We start from the raw sequence: 11,227 nt of genomic DNA, 5'->3' as shown, positions 1-11,227 counted from the left end.
TGTTGAAAGTGTGCTCCTTTTTCATGATGAATTTAGTACTCAATGTTAGGTACATGTTGGGAAAGGTGTGAATGATAAAGAAGATAGATTAAAGTGACTCTGTACCCACAATCTGTCCCCCCCAAACCACTTGTACCTTCAGATAGCTGCTTTTAATCCAAGATCTGTCCTGGGGTCCGTTCAGCAGGGGATGCAGTTATTGTCATAAAAATAACTTTTAATCCGGCAGCGCTGTGTCTAACGGCCGGGGCTTACATTTGTATATGCATTAAGCTGGCACACCCTCTCTGTCCTTCCTTTCCACCCCCCTCAACATTTCTGCTGTTTGAGCTTTGCACAGGTGTCTTAACGATCCAGCCCATGTTCATTCTGCACACAGAAGGGGAATAGGAAGCAATCTGCCTGGAGCATTCCTAATGCTGAGGAGGGTGGGGAGGAAGGACAGAGAGGTGGTGCCAGCCTAATGCATATACAAATGTAAGCCCCCGGCCGTTAGACATAGCGCTGCTGGATTAAAAGTTATTTGTATGACAATAACTGCATCCCCTGCTAAACGGACCCCAGGACAGATCTTGGATTAAAAGGTACAAGTGGTTTGGAGGGGGGCAGATTGTGGGTACAGAGTCACTTTAAACTATTAATGGTTCTTCTATAAGGCAGAAAATAGGGAAGACAATATAGCTTTTTCATTATTATAAACATAGGTTCCACAGTAAGGTAAAGGCCCTATTACATGAAACAATAATCATTTGCTGTAATAGCGACTGTAAAAAGACCACAGTCAGCCAACATGCACGGTCGGATGATCGGTGGCCGATCATGACACTAAAGGTCTGCTGCTTATCGCTCCGTGTAATAGGAGCAGCTGCCTTAATGGGCCACCCCTACACCAGCTCCCCACTCCTCCCCACTTGCTGTCTGTACATGTGATAGCACAGGCAGGAAGGAGGGAATGAGGGGAGAGCAGCTGCTAACCTGACAAGTTGATAATCGCTTTAATCTCAATATCTTGCTGTGTAAGGGTTTAAAGCGAGTGTTGAGTAAAGTAATATAAGAAAAAGCCAGCTTACCCTCTATGCTATTGCTTCCTAGCTCGGACTCCCACTCCAACAGGTGCCGCGAGATACATCCAACAAAACTTTGAGTCCAGCTTCCGGCAAATAGTTGCAAAAGTAGGTTTATTAGAACCTTCGTCCCCGTACACACACTGCAGTCTGCTCCCAACAAGACGCCTACGCGTTTCAGCTGCGATAAGCAGCCTTAATCATGGCTAAACTTCATGGGGCAGTGCCGCTCTAAATAGCTGCAGTGTGATGGTGCACGTCATCAGCCAGGTGCGTCGCGGCAGCGATGACGTTTGCACACATCACCTGCAGACTAATGAACGAATCACCCGTGAAGTGAATAGACCGTGTTATTAATACCAAAAACATCATAAAAACAACACAAAGGTAACTGTTAATTCTCACCATTTCTGCTACTGATACAATCATGTAGTTATTTTAACTGTAGCATAAGCACAGGGGAGTACGTAATAAAGTAAGGAATAAAGAACTGTGGATAAAGCCTTCTGGATGTTCCGCTTGGATACCTGCTATCCACAGGGCATGAACTTAAGAAAAGAACTGCTCATATACTATTGAGTGGTACTTACCGTGCTATAAATCCATTCCTTTGTGGTATTTGACCTGCCTTCAATTTCAAATGTGAACTGCCTTCTATCCACAGTTCTTTATTCCTTACTTTATTACGTACCCCCCTGTGCTTATGCTACAGTTAAAATAACTACATGATTGTATCAGTAGCAGAAATGGTGAGAATTAACAGTTACCTTTGTGTTGTTTTTATGATGTTTTTGGTATTAATAACACGGTCTATTCACTTCACGGGTGATTCGTTCATTAGTCTGCAGGTGATGTGTGCAAACGTCATCGCTGCCGCGACGCACCTGGCTGATGACGTGCACCATCACACTGCAGCTATTTAGAGCGGCACTGCCCCATGAAGTTTAGCCATGATTAAGGCTGCTTATCGCAGCTGAAACGCGTAGGCGTCTTGTTGGGAGCAGGCTGCAGTGTGTGTACGGGGACGAAGGTTCTAATAAACCTACTTTTGCAACTATTTGCCGGAAGCTGGACTCAAAGTTTTGTTGGATTTAAAGCGAGTGTACCAGCAGTACATTTGTTTTTCACATGGATAGAAACACACCTACGTGGGGAAGTTAGTGCCACTGTCCTTTTTTTTAACCCCTAGCCCGGTTCCCGCATACGGTGCCATTCTATTCCTAGGCTCTGACTGGGGCTGAAGCCCTCCCCCAGTGGGAAGAAACCCCCGATTCTAATGCCGCATCACAGAGGAGCGGGGTTTTCCTCCCACTGGGGGCAGGCCGGTCCACCTCCAGTCCTTCAGCTCCAGCTGGTACACAGGAATCTGGCCGCGGTTCAAAAAAATGACCACGGCATCAGCTTCCATGCGGCAGTACCGTTATATCCATGTGAAAAACTTAAAGCTAATGTATTGCTATTACATGTACTTTAACTGTTAGTTGTGCAGTAGATTGAGGCTATGCTCACACAACGTATCTTTTGTAAAAGTACGGCCGTTGTTGCAATCGGCAACAACGGCTGTACTTTTACGAATAGATAAGTTGCCCAGCCTTCTATGGGATCCCGGCCGGAGCGTATACCCATAGTATACGCTCTGGTCAAGATCCCTCACTGCGCCCAAACAACTAACATTTCAGGTTGTCTGCGGCTGCTATTCAATCAATAGCAGCTGTAGAAAACCATGTCAGTGCACACTATGAAGCGAGCAGCTGCGACCACAAGCTTCATAGTGTGCTGTGGGGAGTTCTGATGTGAGCGTGTACGGATGCGCCCGCAGCAGAACCCTGCAGCGTAAAAGATCATGCAGTACCAGCCGGGTTTTCAGAGACCGGACGCTCCATGACCCGGCCGGGTCACAGAATGGCAGGTCTCTTACGCCACCATGTGAACATTGCCTGGGTCTTGAAACACACATTAAATAAATTCTTTATCAATTTACTAAAATAAGGTTGTGAGATTTAAAGTGTAGTGTTCTAACACAATCTCCTTTTGGAACAGAATTATATAAAATATTCTCTTATAAGTGGTAATATACCGCTTTCAGGAGCAGTAAGTGATTTCTCTCTGTTATACAGTATATTAGGAAACACATTCCTTGTAAGAGTTAAACTGTAGGAGGAAACAGAGCAGTCTTCCAACATTAACTTGTAAATGGTGTGGAATATATTTAATTTGTGATTGAAGAAGAAAGAAACACAACTGAACAATTCCCTGTCTTCTGTATGGCATTTCAATCATTTAACTGTAGAATTAACATTCCACGTGATGAAGCCCATTGTTAGACATAAGCTTTATTTTGGACCATTTCAAGATACATTTTTGATGCATATTGGGCCATTGTAGGAGTATCCATTTTCCTTAACGGCTGTTACTATGAATAGAAATTGGCTCACTTTACTTTGCCTTTTGAAACAAAGACAGAATGAGTTTTAATTTCCATTGTTCGAGGCTGCAAAGAAATAAAAGAATTTCAAGCATAAGATTGTATGGCCATGCATTGTTTGTCTTTCATTCTCATTCAGCATACAAAACCTGTCATACAGACAGAATGTGACTTTGACAGAGAGTGTAAGAGAAAACAAATGGAGTTGAAAAGTCATTTCCAACTCTGCGGAGTATTTTGTTTTCCCTGCCATGCAGCATAACATATCCTTTTTCAACAGTTCTATATTGAAATTCCACCGATGACCAGAGGTGAGACCCGTAAACATTCAACCAAACAACCAGCTAGGTCTCTGTGTTGATGCCATGTTTGTGTAGCAAATACTGAAAATGCATTCATATGCTGTAAAAGCATTCAAATGCTTCCGTACAAGTAGCAGCGAAGAAATTACAAGGTCCGTTCATTACTAGGGTCTAGCCCTTTGAATTACTAATTTCCTGGACATGTAAGTAGAGGACAGAGATATTTCTCCTAAATGTCACTATGTATCCCCAACCCCTAAAGAATATAGTTATTTATTCTAACCTTTAATAACCTTTAAGGCAGTTAATTGCTAGATTTTGAAGGTGTTGTCTAGAAACAATGCAGCGAGTGAACTATGATGCGTAATAACATCAAATGAAGGGTTGAATTGGTATACTAAATATTAAAGAGAAAGGATAAAATGCTGCAGTAAGTTACAGATTAATGTTTAGCTAGCATGCTCGGTCATGTATAGAGCTAGATTGAGCATCACATTGGCACCCGCCCCGCTGTCCCTGCCTAATTGCCTCAACTGCCATAAGTGGCAGAGGACAACTGGTCATCGGTCCCTAGGCCTCGCTGAGTGTAACACAAAACAAAGCAAGACAAAACAAACACAATGAAGGGATAATCAGAAGTCCAAGTCAAACCAAACAAGCAGCAAAGTACAAAGTCATGTTCAAGAGGGTAGTCAAAAGGGCAAAGCCGAAGTCAGGTAACAAGGAATCTAGCACAGGCAAGAACGCTAGCTCAAGTAACACTAGGGAAAGCTAGGCACTATCACAGGCAAGAAACTTGAGATAAGTGAAGGTACTTTTGGAACTAGGAGTCCCAGACCAGATACCGATAGCTGACTGGGAGAGTCAGTTGTCAAAATCACTGTGATCACAAACATCTAGTGCTAATCAGCAGGGGGAGTGAAACACTGGAAACTGCTACATCAAGGAATAGCAGAGTAGAATCTAAGAAGCAATCTGGTTGCAATGGATGTCATCGGCGAACCCCTAGCAACTGTCCCGAGCGGTTGCTACATATGGTTTGGTCTTCGATCTTCTCAATGAGTCTGACTGTCAAGCTCAGAGCAGGTCACAGATAACACTGATCAATGCTATAGCATGGACCAGTGGTAGCAATCTAATGATTGCTGGTAAAAGTCCCCTGGAGGGGACTTAAAATGTGTAAAAAAAAAATAATAATAATTAAAACATGTTGTATGCCAAAGCATCCCCCCCCCAAAAAAAAAAAATAAAATAAAATAAAATAAAACATGTATAATTTTTTTTTTAAATAGACAGATGTGCTATCATAGCATTCAGAATTGTCAAATCTATTAAAATATAACAACAGTATTCCCATTTGGTAAAAGCAAAAACAAAGACAGGGAAAAAAATACCAGGATTGCTCATGGTTTCATTTATATATATAAAAAAATTTTTTTAAAAGTGATAAAAATGTCCTATCTACACAGATTTTATAACAATAAAAACTACAGATCATGGCACAAAAATAACATACCATACAGGTGAAAAAATTAAACCTTTATAAGAGTCACAATAGAGCGATTTTAATTATAATTATTTGCAAAAAAAAGTTTTATTGTAAAAAAATAGTAAAACATTAGAAAAGCAATTCCACATGGCTATCATGTTTGGACTGACCTATAGAATAAAGATATCATGTAAGTGAACCACCTAAAAGTTATATACTTCTAATTTATTTCACCCATAATATTTTGATGGTTCTGTCATACATTTTATGGTAGATGGCTTACATGGCCCTGTAGATGGAAAATTAAAAGCGATATACTGTAGCTCTTAGAAAGCAAGGAGTAAAAAAAGAAAATGCAAAAATTAAAATTGGTGTGGTCGTTAAGGCCTCCTTCCACACTGCATTTATCATGATTGATGCCCGCTCGCAGGCATAAATCATGATCCAAACCAACACCTGCTGCTAGATTTGGTACGCCAAGCGCAGGGTCGGACGCACGGCTGGCCAGATTGACTAAGAGGTGTGCACCTCTAAGTGAATTCAGACAGGGAACGGGGGCGGGGCCTAATTTTAGACTATCATACAAGTATGCCGGTCTCAATAAATCCCCCTATAAAGTACAAGTCCATAGTGCATGCTATTTGCATGTAGACAATGAAGATGCAAAGATACCCACTATAAGGGGTCACAGAACGGCCAGTGTCAAGGAAGATCATCTCGGCCAGTACTACAGTATTGGCCGGATGATCTTCACTGCTGCTGAATTCGGATGCGGGTACATCAGTGTGCACCCACATCCGAATTCCCCGCTGCACACAATGGAGCGTGCAGCCAAAGCCGCACATTCCATTATGTGAACTGACAGGTTCTTTGCGGACAATATTCAATGAATAGCGGCTGCAGAAGACTGACATGTCAGTTTTCTGTGCGGCCGGATGGAATCCCAGCTGGCGCATATACTAATGTGTATACGCTCCGGACGGGATTCCGTTCATCCACAATACAACGTATGTTTTGTGTAAATCACGGCCATTGTTGCAAATTACAAAAACGGCTGTGATTTACACAAAACATATGTTGTGTGAACATGGCCAAGTGCTGATGTGCCAACTAGTCATGCTCCACCTCAGACTCCAACACCATGTAACTCCTGCTTCCTCAGGAAGCACCCTATATTCTCATTGCCATATACCATATTTTCCGGCGTATAAGACAACTTTTTAACCCCCAAAAAATCTTCTTAGAAGTTGGGGGTCGTCTTATACGTCGGGTATGGTCACCCCATACAGTGGGGGGGGGGCTCAAAAATGGCCCCATCCCCACCGTATGGGGCGACCACTATAAAAAAAAATAAGAAAAATTTAACTCACCTAGGGCCCGTTCTCAGTCTCCGTGCACATTCTGTACCGTTCCCGGAGCAGGCAGTGTGACGTACACTACCTGCGCCAAGACGGAGAACGCCGAACCTCTTCCGGGCAGCCAAGTATCTCATCGGAGAGGCTTGAAGACACTCGGCTGCCGGGAGAGCTTTGGGAACTTTCGGCGCAGGGCTGCGGTCAGGCAGGGGTTAACATTTTCCGGAATATAAGGTGAACCCCTGACAATCTTCTTAAAAGTCAGGGGTCGCCTTATACGCCGGAAAATACAGTACTCACCAGAATACTAACTCATTTGTCACTAAGCAGCATTGCTGGACAAATACATTTATTAGACCGATATACTAAAGCTCTTAGTGGCTTGGTGAGTGATCATAGAGACAAATGAAGTATTCTCCTGGACAGTGTACAGGATGTACTAGTAAGCTGGAATTACCTTCCACGCCGCTGTCGTACTAAGAATACATTGTATATCGCACAAAGAACAATAATTCCGTGGTAACTACAGACTATTGTTTAACATTGCAATTTAACCTGAGGTTGCATTTTCTACGATTTCCTTTTCAAGAGTAAATACATAGTGTTTCTATGCAATGACTATAGCATTATGTGTATTCTAGAAGTGATAAGAGAGGGTATGTTTTATGTCTTTCTGGGTTACAAACAAATCTAATTGTTATTTTTATAATTCCGAGATATGTTCTCCCATGTTTTACCGGATACCATTTTATCCCTTCTTAAGAAAGGATTATAAAACAGCATAAAAAAACAGCTAGTACTTTTCCTTCCCGTCGCTGTACTTATACTCGTATGCAGGTCCAGTCGAAAATTGAAATGAGAAACTAAAGGCATTGCTCACATGAATTCAAAAATGAATCATGACTGACACTCACTGCAAATAACAATTTCCTAACTACAAATTGAAGACTTTTTTTTCCAGTTAAAAACTCACAACTGACAATGATAAATCAGCGGAAAGATTTAAAAGAGTGCAGCAGTCTTCTTTCAATGATAGGTTGTAAAATAAATCTTCACGTAGTCAGTGAAGGAAGGATGTTCGGAAATCTCAAGGTGCCTCGATGTTTTCTGAAAAACAGAGCGAGCTTCGTGCAATCATATGCAAATGCAGAACTGAAATTGTAACCCTGATGTTTTATGACATCCAGAGACGTCTCCTGGGAATCTCTGACTGTGATAACTTGCTATTAACCCATGTTGCAATTTAAAACCTAACAATCAAATTAATAAACAAACACGGAACACATTGTACACAGACATGTGATCATAAGCTTAATGCACAGACCTCAATGCAAAATCTATTACAAGGCTTCCCACCTACTATCTGCCATTGATAATACTAGTATGCTGTTTACATAGCAGAGGGATGGCTGGGCACTAGAATATTCTTTCATGCAGCTGATACCTCTTCAGTCCTATAGTCGCAGCCCTGAATTATTCAGGAGCTGATTTACATGCAAAGTTATTCTTGCTGATTGATATCAGTACACACAGATTTATGTGAGTTATATGGAATCATGGAGTGCACTGAGAAAGGCCAGTGCTTGTATGTCTTCTAGAATCGAGTGGCTATAGCTGGCCTGTATGTAAAGAGCCAAATAAAGACACAATAAAAGTGCCTTAAAACATGACTAGGAACATGGCGGATGCAGTCCAATGTTAAAGGGGTACTCTGGAGACTGAATAAAAAACAGCTCTAAACGGATGCATTATGTAAAGTATTTTTCAAATGTACAGGCATTTTTGAAAATGTACCATTTGATATAGATAGATAGATAGATAGATAGATAGATTGATTTACTGATCTCTTATGTCCCTGCATTATGCTTTTTTTTTCTTTAACTGATAACAGATACTATACTGAATCTTAGCCACAAGACAGAGAAGTGATTGTTTTGATGCCTGCTGCCCTGGGTTATGAAGCACTAAGGTGGGCCAGGCATGCTCAATTCAACTGCAACCTCAAGGAAATATTGGCAACTGAGCATGCAAGCAGGGGGAATTATGGAAAGGGCACTGTTGCAAGGCAATAGAAGGGTCACAATTCGGAGAGGAAACCAGGAAGTGATTAGATCCATGGGAAGGTAAAAGAATACAGTGATTTAAGTTATTTTACTAAAAACAGCACATTTGTACTCCCTTACATATATGTATCTGATCCACATCTGATTTTACCAACCTTGCTTCATTGCACAACCCCTTTAAATGTTATGCCTGCTACTGTACATTTCTACTCTCTACATGTCCATTGTGATATGAAACAAACCAGAGTTGTGAAGCCCCAAATGGTGAGTGCTGAATCCTCTCTTTTGCCCATTTAACCTTTATGTTTATTCTCGGGGAGAGTGTCATTATATATATTATAATTATTCTCTATGTTGTAACTACTATTGTAAGTAAATTTTATTCGTCGTCATGTGTATTAAAGGTATAGTGCGGCGCTAAACAATTATTCACTAAATAACACACATTACAAAGTTATACAACTTTGTAATATATGTTATGTTAGTGAATGGCCCCCTTCCCCGTGTTCCCCCCAACCACGCTAGACCCGGAAGTGTAGTGCTCTAAACTCACCTGATCCGTGTCGACCCCCGTCCGCCATCTTCCGACAATGATGTCATTCTCGACCGCGTCATCAGCTGCTCAGCCGCGATTGGCTGAGCAAAGTTATGCACTACACTTCCGGGTCTAGCGTGGGTGGGGGGGAAACACGGGGAAGGGGGCTATTCACTAACATAACATACATTACAAAGTTGTATAACCTTGTAATGTGTGTTATTTAGTGAATAATTGTTTAGCGTCGCACTACCCCTTTAAAAACATACAGCTATAAACAGTTTACAAGTCTCAGTCACACAATCACATATATAAACAATCCTAACTGTTTTCTTCAATGGACATCAAGCATCAAAAACCCAGGATTGGTATGACCCAGCTTTTGAATCAGCCTGACCTTTGTTATAATCTTTCTTTAACTTGAACTGTATGACTGACCATGACCTCACAATTATTGACTCTTTGCTAGAAAAGCTTTGAAGTATAACATTGAAGTATAGTATTGTACATTGTGAAAGTCAATTCCTTCAGATGGTTAGTCCAACATATAAGGAAAGAGCAAAAGAAAGGTAGAGTATATAAAAAAGAGAATTGTTTTTGTGTGTATATCATAATATGACATCAACTGGATCCAGAATTCATATATATTACAGTATTGCATTTTGAGATTAACCAAATGTGGTGGGATCCTGTAATGATCAGTAATTAATGGACAACATGACCATGTCAGAATATTCAATTGGAGATCCAGCGTTAGACAAAAAACTAGGTGCGGTGAGGTGTGGGGGATTGGTGGCTTTCCCTGCCGGGTCAGCTGGTACGGTAGTGTGGTAGCTCAGTGGGACTAGGGTCACTTGGGCACTTGTCACGGTAGCCAAGTATACAGGTGTGTATGTAGGTGCAAGTGCACAAAGGAGTGAGCCAGAGTCCAGTGCTTTGGCAGAAATAGGATACTTTTACTTCAGATCAAAGTAATACTTAGGTGCTGGTAGTTGAGGGAGAATACTGGTGCTTTGCAGTAAAGAGAGAGAGAGAGAGATAGAGGAGAGGAGTTGCCAGAGGGGCCCTGCCCAAGGTAGTAGTGTGCTCTTTCGGATCAGTTGAGGTGAATAGAGGTGAAAGAGAATACTCGTACTCACAGATGACTTCTAGTCCTGACCGCCTTATGCCTCCTAGTTGCGAGCTACCCATTCTAGGTTACACTATCTCCAACTTGTGTGAACCAGAGTGAGTTACTTATTCAGGTGCAATAGACCAGCACCCTGTACTGGGAACCTACATACACATAAAAACTACACATGTTAAGAAACAAACATGGCAACATATCTTCAATGTGCTCACACTGTTGCACCAGTCATATGTTCTTCCCCCATCACAGTTACAAAATTTACAATAAAGAGTATAAGCACACAATGGATTGCAGAGGACAGACAAAAAAAGTATTGGTCAATTTTGGAACTTAGGCAACAACAAAGAACTCCAGTGCTGCTCCAAGGAAAAATGATTGATTAATTGATTGATTGATTGATTGAGTGATTGAAGGAGGTAAAAAAAAGTAAAATTCACACAGGCTGACTAGGGCCGATGTCTGATACAGGTGCTCTCTGCTCCCACCTCTGTCTGAGACAAGAACTGTCTAGAGCAGGAGAGGTTTTCTATGAGGAATTGCGACTGCCCTGGACAGTTCCTGTCTCGGACAGAGATGTCAGTAGAGAGCACTGTGTCAGACTGAAAAGAAAACATTTCCTGAAAGACATACAGCAGTTGATAAGAATGAGAAGACTTGAGATTTTTTAAATAGAAGTAATTTACAAATCTATGTAACTTTTTGAAACCAGTTGATTTGAAAGAAAAAGATTTTCGCTGGATAAACCCTTTAGGAGCGCCATGTATTGAGGAGGCTATAGCTTTTTTAAATTAAGCAGTGAATAAAAAAAAGGGTAGAATTGAATTTTTTGCTTCTCTGGAAAATTCCTATAAATGGATTAAAAAAC

Source organism: Dendropsophus ebraccatus, chromosome 3, assembly GCF_027789765.1.
Source record: "Dendropsophus ebraccatus isolate aDenEbr1 chromosome 3, aDenEbr1.pat, whole genome shotgun sequence".
Classification (NCBI taxonomy): Eukaryota; Metazoa; Chordata; class Amphibia; order Anura; family Hylidae; genus Dendropsophus; species Dendropsophus ebraccatus.
The sequence above is the reverse complement of the archived record's forward strand: the minus strand, read 5'-3'. Positions refer to the sequence as shown.